This window comes from Rhinolophus sinicus, chromosome 9 (genome assembly GCF_057876585.1).
Source record: "Rhinolophus sinicus isolate RSI-liver-muscle chromosome 9, RSI-T2T, whole genome shotgun sequence".
NCBI lineage: Eukaryota > Metazoa > Chordata > Mammalia > Chiroptera > Rhinolophidae > Rhinolophus > Rhinolophus sinicus.
The window spans coordinates 23,625,034-23,637,885 of NC_142509.1; the positions used below are offsets into that span (position 1 = coordinate 23,625,034).

The 12,852-nt window shown below is 53.5% G+C and overlaps 1 protein-coding gene across 1 annotated transcript in view; it reads left to right on the forward strand.

Annotated features, from left to right (window-relative positions):
- The window catches only part of MN1 (MN1 proto-oncogene, transcriptional regulator), a 44,352-nt gene that overhangs the window by 30,916 nt on the left and 584 nt on the right, over positions 1-12,852 (forward strand). The gene's annotated exons all lie outside the window — the stretch shown is intronic.

Below are 12,852 nucleotides of genomic sequence, written 5' to 3' on the forward strand. Positions count from 1 at the left end.
CTTCTTTTTGTGATTCCTTAGGGTTCGTTCCTGATTTCACTGAACTCACGTTTTAGAGGCTGTGGCAAAGTGCAGGAGAATTATGAGAAATTGGGGTTAGTACCGGGTGTTACAGTACTGAGGGGCTTGGAGAGAGCTACTTGAGGAAGGAAGATATGGAAGAATCAGTTAGGTGAAGGAAGAAGTGACAGGACTGGTCCAGGAACGGGGAAGAGCTGGCAGGGGTAGTAGTGCTATCACTTGGTGACAGTGTACGGCAAACTCCGCTGTTAAACTTCTGAATGCGGCGAGGACGGAGTGCTGGCTTGGGCCGCCAGGCCCGAATCCTCTGACACTTCTCCCCACAACTTGCCGTTCTCTGGCCTCAGTTTCCCCAATGTACAGTTTCCCTGGCCAGTCCAGTCTTCCTACAGTCCAGTTCTGCCTTCCTCAGAAGGGGTAAGGGGCTGTGATCTCTGCCATGGGGAGAGAAGCGCTGGGTCTTCACCCTGCTTCTCCAGACCTGAGACAGGCCAAATCCAGAAAATCCTTCTAAGAGGTGGGGTGTGGATGTTGCGAAATGGGTCTTGTCTCGTGTCCCAGGGAAACGTTGACAGAAGGTGAGGCCAGGGTTGACTTAGTCACCTACACCCCCACCCCTATGCCTGCTTCTTCCCACACTCCCTGCTTAGAAGGAATGTGGTGGCCTGCACCCACCTTCATAGGTCAACCTGAGAGATGTACTCTGGGTGTTGCAGGCCCAGCAGGAACACTTAGGGCTGAGCTAATCCCCTCTCCTACCTTCAAGGTACAGAACAGCTAACGTTTCCCATCCATCTACAGCGTAATTTGGGGTGGGGAACACCTACTCAGGTAACCTCTTTAGGTCAGAGTCACAGGCTTGGCATCTGGGACTCTTGTGGCTTACAAAAGGGATGACAACCCAGAGAGGGCAAGTAAGTAATGCACCTGAAGTCACACAGCCAGCTTCTGGCAAAGCTGGACCTTAGTTTCCTGGAGTGGGGCGGGGTGGGGTGGGGAGGGACCCAAGCTGGAGGGAAAGCAAATTGGTGGTTGTTTGTAGCAAGAACACCTCTCTCTCCCCACAAACACAAGGCTGGACCTGCCAGAACCCTTGGGAGGTGGGAGCTGAGGATGGGTGTACCAACCACCAGGCAGCCCTGGGGCTTTGTCCCCTGTGGTTTTGATGGGAGTGACCACTGTTTGTTGCAAGCCCAGACTAGCTTTTACTGCCCCCACCCCCGGTCTCTCTGTCTCTGTTCCCCAGTTCAGGCAGACTCCATGGGGGTGGTTAGAAGACTCACACAGGCTCTGGACTCACACAGACCTGGGTCTGTGAATCCTGCCTCTCCACCTTCTGACTGTGTGATTTGGCCCTCATAGGGCTGTTGAGGGAATAAATGAAATCGGCCAGTGAGAAGGCTCCAGAGTAGATGCTCTGTCTAGTCAGGCCTCGCTTGCACGGCCTGTCACCTTCCACTTTGCCCATCACTCTGCCCTTCTCTGTTTTGAGTCAAGGCCGACCGAGGCCGTGCAGAAGTGAGTTCTGAGGGGCACCCATCTCTTCTGGCCTGACGTGGCCAACTCGCTGTGCCTTGGAGAGTCTACCTTTCTCCTCTTTTGCTGCATTTGTGGACACATTCTGGAATATTTTTTATTTAAACAACAACCCCCTTACCCCCAACCAGTGTTTTAATGATTTTGAAGTAGAAAGGCAGGAGGTCTCTGCTGCAGTTGGGGCAGGAAGACCAAGGCCACAGTGAATGGGATGGCGGGGGCGGGGGAGGGGGAGACATTACCAATTCCCTAAGGCTCACTGTGCTAGGCTTCTCAGATCAGCAGTGTTGTTTACACATAAACACATTTCTTGGGAGTGTATGTTGAGTGCCTACTGGATTCCCGCCTGTTCTTTCTTACTGTGTGAACTTAGACAAGACGTCCCCTTTCTAAGCCTCAGGTGTAGGCAAACTTTCTCTGTAAAGGTCTGGATAGTAAATACTTTAGGTCTCTGTGTTATCTAATCTCTGTTACAATGACTGCTTTGCCACGGTAGCGTGAAAACAGCCATAGACCAAATGTAAGCCTATGAGCTCGCTGTGTTCCAATAAAACTTTATAGAAATAGGCGGTGGTCCAGATTTGACCCTTGGGCAATCGTTTGCTGACCCTGGCAGGTCCTTCATCTGTGAAATGGGGCTAAGAAAATAAAAGCTTTCCTCCCAGGTTATGGCGAGGAATTAGTGAGTTTAAAAGAATGAACACGTGTTAACTCTAATTGTTGTCTTTTATTGTTAATACCATCATATGTCATATTCCCAGCAGCTCTGCTCAGTAGGTGTACAGTCTTATTTCACATATGGGGAAACTGAGATGCAGAGAGATCAAGCGATGCACCCTCAATCCTTCTGCTCACCATTGGATGACTTGGATGCATCTCTGTTCCTCTGTGTGCCTCAGTTTCCCCACCTGTAGCCCCAGAGAGGACTCATTGATGTAAATGCACAGGACCTGATGGTCGCATCCACTGTGCAGGGATGGGGGTGGGGTGAGGCAGGGATGTGACGGCACAGAGAGGTGGCGTCCCTTACAGGGGCTACCAGCTCACAGGGCTGGGATTCGGACCTGAGCTGGGTTTCTTGGGGACCTGTGGTATAGGCATCTGACTCAGAAACTGCTGGGGAGGAATGGCTGGTCCAGCTAGACCAGAGCTCAGAGTACTGTTCCCATGGGGGTGGGACTTCAATCCTCTCACTTGCTTAGAGTTGGAGAGCACAGGGACCTTGTGCCCAGTGAGGGAGTGTGTTTCTAAGTCATGTGTCCTGCTCCACGGCTGGAATGGATAAGGTGCAAGCCACTTACCAATTCTGACAGATTCTCAAAGCACCTCCTCTGCTCAGAAGCCTTTTTTGGCTCCCCTTTGCTCGCAGGAACAAAGCCAAATGCCTTTCTGGGGCCTCCAGTCCTCCATGACTGACTCCATTTGAGCTTTGCAACTTCCTCCCCCTCTGTGCTCTCTCAGGCTCCAAATCAGGGTCCCTGGGCTGGCCTCTTGCTCTTCTGAAACAGTTATTCTAGGGTTTGGAATGCCCCTGTCACTGCAAAGCTTTGTACTCATCCCTAAGCGCCCCTAGCATGTCCCCTCCTCTGCAAAGTCTTCCTGGATCCCCACTTATCCTCTGGGTGCCATGACACAGGGCAGCCAATGATGTTGTGTTCTGCAGTTATGTATTTACCAGAACATCTCTCCACCTGGCTGGAAGCTCTATCTTGGGATCACCTCTCTGAGCCCAGCGCCCAGCACACGGCTGGGGACACACATTTGGAGGCAATGCTTCAGCCCGCGGATGCTGTTATCACCATCCAGAGGCTGTCCCAGGCCCAGGTTTGGGGAAATGATTATGGTTACAGGATACTGTCACCTGGGTACCAGGCATTTCATTGCCCTCTCTGCAAGGAAAGAATAACCAAACTCATTTTTCAGGTGAGGAAATGGAGACTCAGGGAGTCAAAATAGCTGATCCCAGGTCATGCAGCCTGTCGGTGACAGGGATGGAATTTGAATCCGAGCTTCTGTCTTCAAAGTGCATGACTGTCCCATGATCAACCCCCATGCAATGCCCTTCCTTGGGGACACAGTAGCACTATGGGAAATTGCCTGGGAGAGCAGGCCACTTGCACCCCTGCTGACCCCACATGAGAAGATCACAACGCTATGGAGGGGTGAGCAGGGCAGATGTCCCCAAGCGCATTGGCACTTTGAAAACTTATTTTTTTTTTTTTTGAAATTCAGATTTGTCACTGAATCTGGTCTTTCTTCCATTGGGCTGAAAGCAACGAAGTTCTAATTCTACAGAAATGTGTGTATATTCGTCTTATTATATAAAAATAATTGTTGAGTGGCTTACCGCATGCCTGGCAGAGTGCTGGGAGTTCAGTGAGATGTCAGCCCACGTGGTAGGTTGTCCGTGGTGTACTGGTGAGGATGCTGGGGCTCAGAGAGGGACATATCCTTTCCAGGGTCATCCAGCATTGGGTCCAATGCAATGGAGGTGAGTTGTGGGTGAGAAGGCAAGAAAACAGTGAGAGGGGCTATGCTAGAGACAGGGTAGAGAGAATCTCACATAAAAGAATCATACTAGCAATACTAATAGCAGCTACTATTTCTCGAAGCATCCTTGGTGCCTGGTAGTATGCTAAGCACTTTGCTTACATTATCACTGGACTGTCCCAATGGCCCTATGAGAATTATACTATCTCCACCCCCATTTCATGGATGAGAACACTGAGGTTTGGAGAAGTTAATGTCCCCAGAGCTAAGGCTGAAACCTGGCACTCCAGACTCGCTGTGTAGTGTTTTTCCTGCACAAGCGCTCTCCCTGCACCACTGTGGACGCTATCAGAAGGAAGGTGCAGGCCGAGGCTCAGCCCGAAGCCTGCCCAGCCTGTTGTTTCTTGGCAGCACGCAGACCAGGAGGAGTGGCCCAGGGGGTGTACAGGGCTGCATCTGTCACAGGTCACTGGCTGCATGGCTGGAGACACCAGCAGAAGGAGCCCAATCTGAGGTGCTTAGCCCAGGGTGAGGGGCCTGCCCTGTCCATCCTGTTGACTCTAGCCCTCATACACCACCCCACCTGCCTCTTCCTTCAGGGCTGGGAATGGCCCAGAATTCAGCCCCCCCACTGCCTTCCCGGTCCCGCCCCCAGCTCTCTGCAGCCTGGTTCTAAAGATGCCCTTGCTGCTTCGCCTCAGTGGAGCCTTCAGCCAGTTCTCAATCTAAATGACAGCTGCCCTCAGCCAAGTCAACTCCAATTAATTTTCCAAGGCTTCCAGGGGCTTGGCTGAGCCTCTCACAGACTGAGCCACCCCAGTGGCCGGCAGGAGGCCCCTTCTTCACCCTGACGGGCCCGAGAAGGTGGGTTCTCATGAGGCCCCTCCCGATTGCTGATGGGGGGCCCTCCCTGCTCCTCAGGAGCCTCCATGAGTGCCATGTATTGTCCCTCTCCCTCATCGGATGGGGCTGATTTAGAAACTCTCAGGCAGCATCCATGGAGAAAGCGTTGACTGGGCCTGGGTTTTGTTCTTGGCTGCTGTGTCCCTTGGGTCGTTCTCATCAGGGCCCTTTCCCAAAAGTGAGAGTATCCATCTCAGAGAAAGAGTGGGAAGGAGAGGAAGAGAGAGGATGAGACACAGAGAGAGATTGAGAAAGAGAGTACGAGAGAAAGCGGTTGATTGAGAAAGGAAAGGGTGGGGGTGGGGGGACAAGAGAGATGGATGGAGAGAACGGGGAGAGGTAGGACCTGCTACTTTGGCTCGTAACATTTTCCTTTTTCATGTGACTTTGATAAAACCACACACTGTGGCATCAGACAGACCTGGGAGTGACGCTGGCTCTGCCACTGGTCAATTGCATGACCATGGACCAGTGACATCCTCTCCCTGAACCTCAGTTTACTCCCCTGTAAAATGGACTGGAGTGTTGGGCCCACTCTCCCTGGGTGTTGGGGTGATCCTATGAAATCAAATGAGGCCTGGCCTGTAGGGAACCTGGTTAGTGTTCACTGTGACAAACCCGGAGCAGACAGGTGTAGCGATATGGTCAGCTTCCTTTTTCTGTTTCTTACTTGTCACAGTGACACCAGTGCCAGAAGTTGATGGGAGGGCAGAGAAGGGGTGGGGGATGCAGGCAGAAGGCTGGGTGGAGGAGTGGCCAGTCCCCTGGCTCCTGTGAGATGCCCAGGAAGACTGTTACTTGGGCTGCCAACCCTTGGTCCCAGATTCTTGGGGTTTGGGTGTTGGTTCCTGGCACTTAGGTTAAGGGATCTTCGTTTCCCTTGCTTTGGGAGGGCCCCAACCTCCTGCCGACATTGCATGTAAAATCTGATTGCCCCAAAGGGACAGAAGGAGTCAGGGGGGTTTTATATACACCCATCCCCAGTCATTTTAGAGAGGACCAAATAGGCCCAGAGAGAGGGTTACATAGCTAACAGAAGAGCTGGGATGAAAATGTGAGTCATTCATTAAAATATATAACAAATCCTTACCATGTGCCCACTATGTGCCAGGGACCAGAGAGACAGCTGGGAGCCACGTGGGCATGTCTGCCCTCAGGGTCTCTAGGCCAGGCCCCTCTGACCTTCCTAGGAGGGATTAGCTAACCCTTTCTACAGATGGGAAAACTGAGGCTTAGCAAATTGTGCTTGGCCAAGGTCACGGTGCTGGTGAAGGGCAGAGTTGAGATTCAGATGGAGGTTGTATCTAGGCTTCTGAATGCAGAGTTGGGGCTCCACCAAAGCTGATGAACATGGGGGAGGAACGGAGAGGGGGTTTGGGTTTGCCGTTTTCCTGCTTGGTTGGTGGCTGCGTAGACCCTCTTTGTGTGATCCAACGTCTGGCTTAGATTTTCCGTTCCTGCCCCTGAGCCCCGAGTCAGTGAGTCCCCAGATCCCATCTACCTCTCAAGAGGAGGGCACATGGCCTGGGGATCAAATGTGGATAGGCAGCTGGGTAGGGTCCTCCTTGGGGTTGTGGGACCCTGCAGAAGCATTTGATTGTGTGTGGGTGCTGGGATAGGGTCCCCCACATTTCCAGCAGTGGGTTCTTAGGGATGGGCCTCAGCGCTGTATGAAAAAGCCTTGTGACTTTGCTTTCTCCTGTGCTAATAGCTGGTGCCCATTCCCAGGCACAGTGGAACCTGAGGTGACTCGGCAAGGAGCTGGGTGTTATCCTTACCCCATTTTGTGGACAAAGAAGCTGAGGCTCAGAGAGGGAAAGTGACTTGTCCAAGGTCAACCTGCTGGGAAAAGTGCTAAGGACTGACATACAGACTTCGGTCATCTGACTCCAAAGTCCCCCCATGATATTTTCCATCTTTGGCAGCCTGTGGCTGAGGGGTCCGGAACTCAGCACTACCCTCTGCCAGGGTGAGGTGTCAGCACTTTCCTGCAGCCAGCTAGGTGGTAGCTGCCGGTCTCATTACCATTATTGTGGCTGGGGGTGGGGGTGCCATCTGTGAGCAGGGAGTAGGGGGACACGTATATATCTCAGAGTAGGGGCGTTGGAGAAACCTCGACAGCCAGGTAGGATGGTAGGAGTCAGCAGGGATGAGGAGGGGAGGATGTTGTAGGCAGAGGAAACCTCAGGAGCAGAAGCGTGAAGGTGGGAAGGATCAGGGCTTCCATGAGGGATGGTAGAGCTGGGGCACTGACAGATGAGGCTGGAGGCCTAAGAGGGAAGCAGACCAGGTCATGCCAAGTGGGGACTTTATGCTGGGAGCATTGGGGAGCCGTGGAAGGTTTAGTAGGAGAGGAGGCCTGCTGTGGTTGGTGCTTCAGGAAGCTCACCTGGCTCACAGGGGAAAAGGGCTTGGGGGCCGGTGTGGAAGCAGAGAGAATACCAAGGCCACTGTTGCAGGCAGGAGACAGTGGGGGGTCCGGACCAGGCTGGGGATATGGGACAGGAGAGAAGTGGGTGGATTTTGGAGACAACCTCTTCCCTCCCTGGTGCCTGGACTCTGGGGCATGGGGGAGAGTGATGAGTGACATTCAACGCTCTGAGCTAGCCAGGGTGCAATGCCTAGACTTTCTTGGAGATGGGGAAGAGGAGCTATGAGAGTCTGGGGGACATGGATGTGTTTGGGTGACCTCATGGACTCCTGGGCTGAAGGACAGGGGTGCCGAGTGGACGTGGTCCAGCCTGTGGCTCCCAGGCCTGCCTCTGCTTCCAAGCCCAGTGGCTCAGCCCCGCAACTGAGTGGCAGCTGTCACAGACACCAGCATTTCCACCAGTCAGGTCCAAATAAAGGAAAAACCAAAATACATTTCCCTTTGTCGGAATCCGGTGAGGGTGAGTGGGGTGAGAGTCATTCGCTATTGTGTTCTGGGGCCCACACTGCTCCTTACATAAGCTTGGAGTTAAAAATACACACAGAATTCTAATTTGCCTGCTCTGTCTGGGATTGCACCCTGGGCCCCCGGCCATGAAGGGCAGCGCATGGGGCACACACCAGCACTCACGGAGACGAAGAAACTGTCCCGTGGCGCAGAGCTGGCACATGGCAATGCTAGCTCTGGTGCTTCCCAAGTTCCAAGCTGTTAAAGAATAGTACACGTAATAATCCTAAGAGCAGCTAACCTTTTCAGGGGGCTCATGATGTGATACATTCTTGCTTAATCCTCCTAGCGGCCTGTGAAGTAGGTTCCCATTTTATAGCCCAGGTTAACATGTTGCCCAGGCCACACCCTCCCCAGGATTAGCACCCAGGGAGCCCTTGATCTGGGCGCTAGCTGGAACCCACCATTGACTCCCACTACCTCCTCCCAGGAGGAGGCCAGGCCAGGCAGAAGTCCCCTTTCTGAGGGTTCAAGGACAGAGTGGTGGCTCCGTGTACCAGCTGTGAGGGGTGGCAGCTGCCCCCACCGAGCTCACCACACCTGAACATGTGGTTCACCCAGATTGGAACCCAGTCCCAGGAACATTGAATACAGAGCAAGGTGATGACAAGGCCTTTAAAAAACAAAACAAAACAAAACAACAACAACAACAACAACAAACTTGGCCCCCTCCGTGGGCGGCACCTCCAGAAGTGAAATTAACGATGAGATTTCTGTCTCCAGGTAAAAAGTGCGCCGTCTTTCCCTTCTCCCTTCACCCTTGTCATGGCCAGTGAAAGGGTCATGGAGCCGGCCCTGTGGGCCCTCACTCTGGCCTGCAGGCTGGTCAACAACAGCACAGGGCCGGACTTGACGCATTGCTGGGAGCTCGCTTTGTGCGGGGCGGCGTGCTAAGCCCTTTCCATGGATCATTTCACTTAATCCTCCTAACTGCCTCCATGATGGCCTGTCCTATTATTTCCCCCATTTTCCTGGGCGGAAGTGCCGGAGCCCAGGTGATGTGAGCAAAGTCTCGTGCTCCACAGATGGTAGGCGCTGTCATTGCGGAACCTTAAGAGAAGTAGGATGACATTTATTATTCATGTGCTTGGTGTTTTGGCACCGGCTCGAGGTTCTCTCCTCCCTTCCATGGAATTTACTGTCTCCGTTGCGGGTGGAGAAGGGCAGAAGACAAAATTTGACGTGGGTCTCAGGATCACAGCGGGGAGAACCGGAGGCCGCTGGTCCCTCCACAGCGTGATACAAAGTCGGTGGACATAATGACCTAGTCAAGTGCTGTGGTGTCCAGGGACGGGGTGTTGGGAAGGGGCTGGATGGGTCAGCAAAGACTTGTGCACATGAAGAAAGTACAGGAAGGACCTTTGGGGGCAGGAAGAGTAGGGCATCCCAGCTCCAGGCCCTGCCCCCTTCGTGGCGACTGAGGTGGTCCCTTTTGACCAATGGGAGGCTGTCCTTAAAAACTGCCCCCAGTCATCGCGGGGCAGGCACACCATATGGTCTGTGAACCAGAAGCCCCTGTGCTGCCTGCATGGGCGATGCACACTCGAGAGGATACATTTTGAGTCCATGATACCTGCCTCCCTCCTTCTGGGACCGACCCCCCATCACATGCACGGCGCCATTTGCTCTTTCTCTTCGGTGGTCTCCCCAAGTTGCTCTGCGTCAAGCCTGCCAGGAATCACCACCCCCAAGTTACAGATGAGGAAACTGAGGTCCTCCATCTAGGGGCCAGCAGCCCAGGTGTGAGGGGCCCGGGAGTCCACCTCAGCCTGACCCTGCTAGGAATGCTGGGCTAAAAGGAGGATGCTGGTCTCAGAGCTGGTGACCTGGCCCCAGGAGGCCCCTGGGCAGCTCCCTGTCACTTGTGGCCTCAGTCTTCCCATCTGTCAAACAGGGATGAGGGTCACTTCCCGGTCAGTGCACACGCCCCAGCTGAGCACCTGCTGTGTGCAGAGTGCTACATGGAACAGACCAAGCCTGCCCCTCCCCCACGCAGCCACAGTCTGAGAGGGGAGGCCTGCAGCTAACAAGTGGAAAACATGACAGCACCCATTAGGTTTCCAGGTGTCTGCCAGTGCCAGTGCTGAGTGACTCCAGGGTCTCCCCCCAATCCTGGCAGCTTGATGAGGGGGCGGTTTTATTTCTGGGTCCTGGTGTGGGAGGGCTGGCACGCCGGCCGCCATAGGAGCAGGGATTGAGGGCCTCTCTGGAGCTGGGGCAGGCCCTGACTTGAGGCGGCTTCCGGCTGCTGATTTATCAGCAGCCACTCGGCAGCCTGGGGGAGCCGCGGTCCTGGGGCGTGTTGGGTCCCCCCAGCTGGAATGAATCCGGTGGGAGGATGAGTTTGGTCATGCTTGGATTGTCAAGAACTGAAGAATAATATTCTCTCTTAAAAATGTTCCCCGTGGATACCAGACTCTTGCTTGTCCCAGGCAGAGACTGGGGAGTCCTGCGCCCCTGCTCTGTGTCGTCAGGCAAGCCCTTCACCTCTTTGAGCCCCAAGGACCCCAGCTAAAGTGGGGAGAAGGGTCACCCAGCTGCTGGACTTGCTGGGGGGTGGAATTCGATAATACACAGAAGTGTTGAGCTGTGTGCTTATTAAATCCACCCTATGTAAGAAGAGCAGCTGTCTCTGGTATCAGCGTACGGCACGTTTATGTGTTGTCTGTAACTTGGGAATAAAGCATCTTTAGGAAATTCGGCCATTTCCGTCAGTCTGGAAGCATCACTCAGCAAATCCAGCTCCCAAAAGCGTCCCCAGCCTCCTTGCAGCTCAGGAAATGGTGACACTACTGCAGCCTCCTGTGCTGCAGTCACAGAGCAAGAGACCCAGGTGGCAGGAGCTCGGGCCTGGGTCTTTCTTTAACTGTGCAAACATCGGCAAGGGGCCTTGGTTTCATTCTGTAAAATGGGCATATGCATTGCTGTGTTCGCTCCTAGAGATGACGTGTCTACAGTGAAGTAGGGAACACCTTTCAGAATTTCTCTCTCTGGAAGATGCTACCTCTCCTTCCCCAATCCAGGTCTTGCAATGCTTGGAACACAATTCCTTTTGGGGGCACTACGCAGTGACATGTCACGGGGAGCAAAGCAAGCGTGGGCTCAGGAGCAGCGCTGCGGGGGTTGTGCGTTCGCATTGCTAGAATCTAGGGCCTCCTGTGTGCTAGGGGATCCTGAATCGATGCTGCTCGCTTCTGAGGTACCTTCTCCCGAGGAATCCTGGGCATGGTGTTAGTAGCATCTCGGCTCTACCATTATTAACCAGCTTCGAAACCTCAGGCTCACAACCTCAGCTTCTCCTGGGAAATGGGGAAAAGACTCCAATTCCCTGGGCAGGGACATGGCCATCTGGCCATTCCCAAAGAGGGGAACGAGTCTTAGGGGCTTCTAGATGGCTGCAAGGACCCTTTCCCTCCTGACCTCCCCAGATACTAATACAGTCCCAGGAGCCCTGGCTGGGAATCTCACTGTATGCCAGGCCATGACAAGGTCCCAAGGGAGAGGACATCACCCCCACTTTACCAATGAAGAACTGAGGCTCAGAGAGGAAAAGTGGCAGCTCCCTGGCCACAGAGTGGTGGGCCTGGGATTTAAGCCCCAGTCTGTGACTCAGAATGGCTGTTACAACGCTTCTCCTGGCCTCTCCATCAGCTCCAGGAGGAGGATGAAGAAAGCGTCCGCCTTGTTTTTTTGCTGGACCCAAAGGGCTAGCACCACACCTGGCCCATGGTAGGGACTCAATAAAGGATCCTTCATTGAATGAATGAAGGAAAGAGCAAAGGAGAGAATCTTCCTTCCCAGCCCAGCTCCTCCCAGCGTGCAGGCCTTAAAGCTGGGTGTCTCTGGGGCTCCAGGGTGGGGGCCCCAACCCCAGTTAGTCACAGCCTGGTCCTGGCTGCTTGAGCCCGTCCCTCTGGGAAGCTAATCTCAGCAGGCTGTGGCTCAGCTCCTGGGGGAGGCCTCCTTAATCCCAGAGGATGGGCGGGGTGACTCCTGCCTGGCTCAGTGCCCTGGCTGGGCCTGCACAGTGTGCTGAGAGGGCGGGTTGGTTATGGAGTTCAGTATCTGGGTGTGCTCTGTTAGCCTGAGCTGGGCTCCCACCCCCAACTCCAGCTTTTCTCACTTCTACTGACTCAGTAATTCACCATCAGCCCATCTTCAAACCCAACTCTGTGCCTTCCTGGCTGTGTGACCTTGGGTAAGCCACCTCTCCTCTCCGAGAGCCAGGCTCTATAAAATGGGAATAATGAGAATATTCATCAATATATAGTAGGTCTCAGAACAGAACCATTGGTCATTTAGCAACAGTAAATTAGCAGTCCTTTGAAATGATTGCTCCATTCCTTCCCTGCCTGAGAACTCCCGACTTTTGCTCTCGTTGAGCCTAATTCATACTCAGGTGTGGATGGTTGTCAAACTTCCTTTCCCTGCAAGTGGGTCTAATCCAGACATCACTATGATCCATGGTGTTTCTGGTGCTGTGTGACTGAGTGAGAAGGAAATTGAGGGGATTTTCATTGAGGGTGTAGTCTCAAGTCCCTTCATGCAGCACTTGGGATGGGCAAAGGGCATTGGTCTGGTTGGGGGAGTCCAGACTTTTAGTCTTTACAGCTCTGAGAAGTTTGGCAATGTTTAAGGAAGTTTCCAGCACATAGTAGGCACTTAGCAAATATCTTTCTGGAGGATGACAAGAGAATAGGCTGTGTTCTGGACCTGGACAATTGTCTCCACCACCCTTTCATTGCATCTGGTGAACTCCTACACGTCCTTCAATGCCCAGTTTAGATGCCCCTCCTCCAGGAAGCCTTCTCACCTTAGTTCAGGGCTAGTTAATCTTTTGGGAACTCTTGTTCATCAGGGATGGGCAAACCCTGAGGAGTTTATTCTGCCCAACTCTCCTTTTTCCCAAGGGTGTAAAACTGTGACCCAGCAGGGGGCCTTCCTTTGGCTGAGGTCTCACAGCC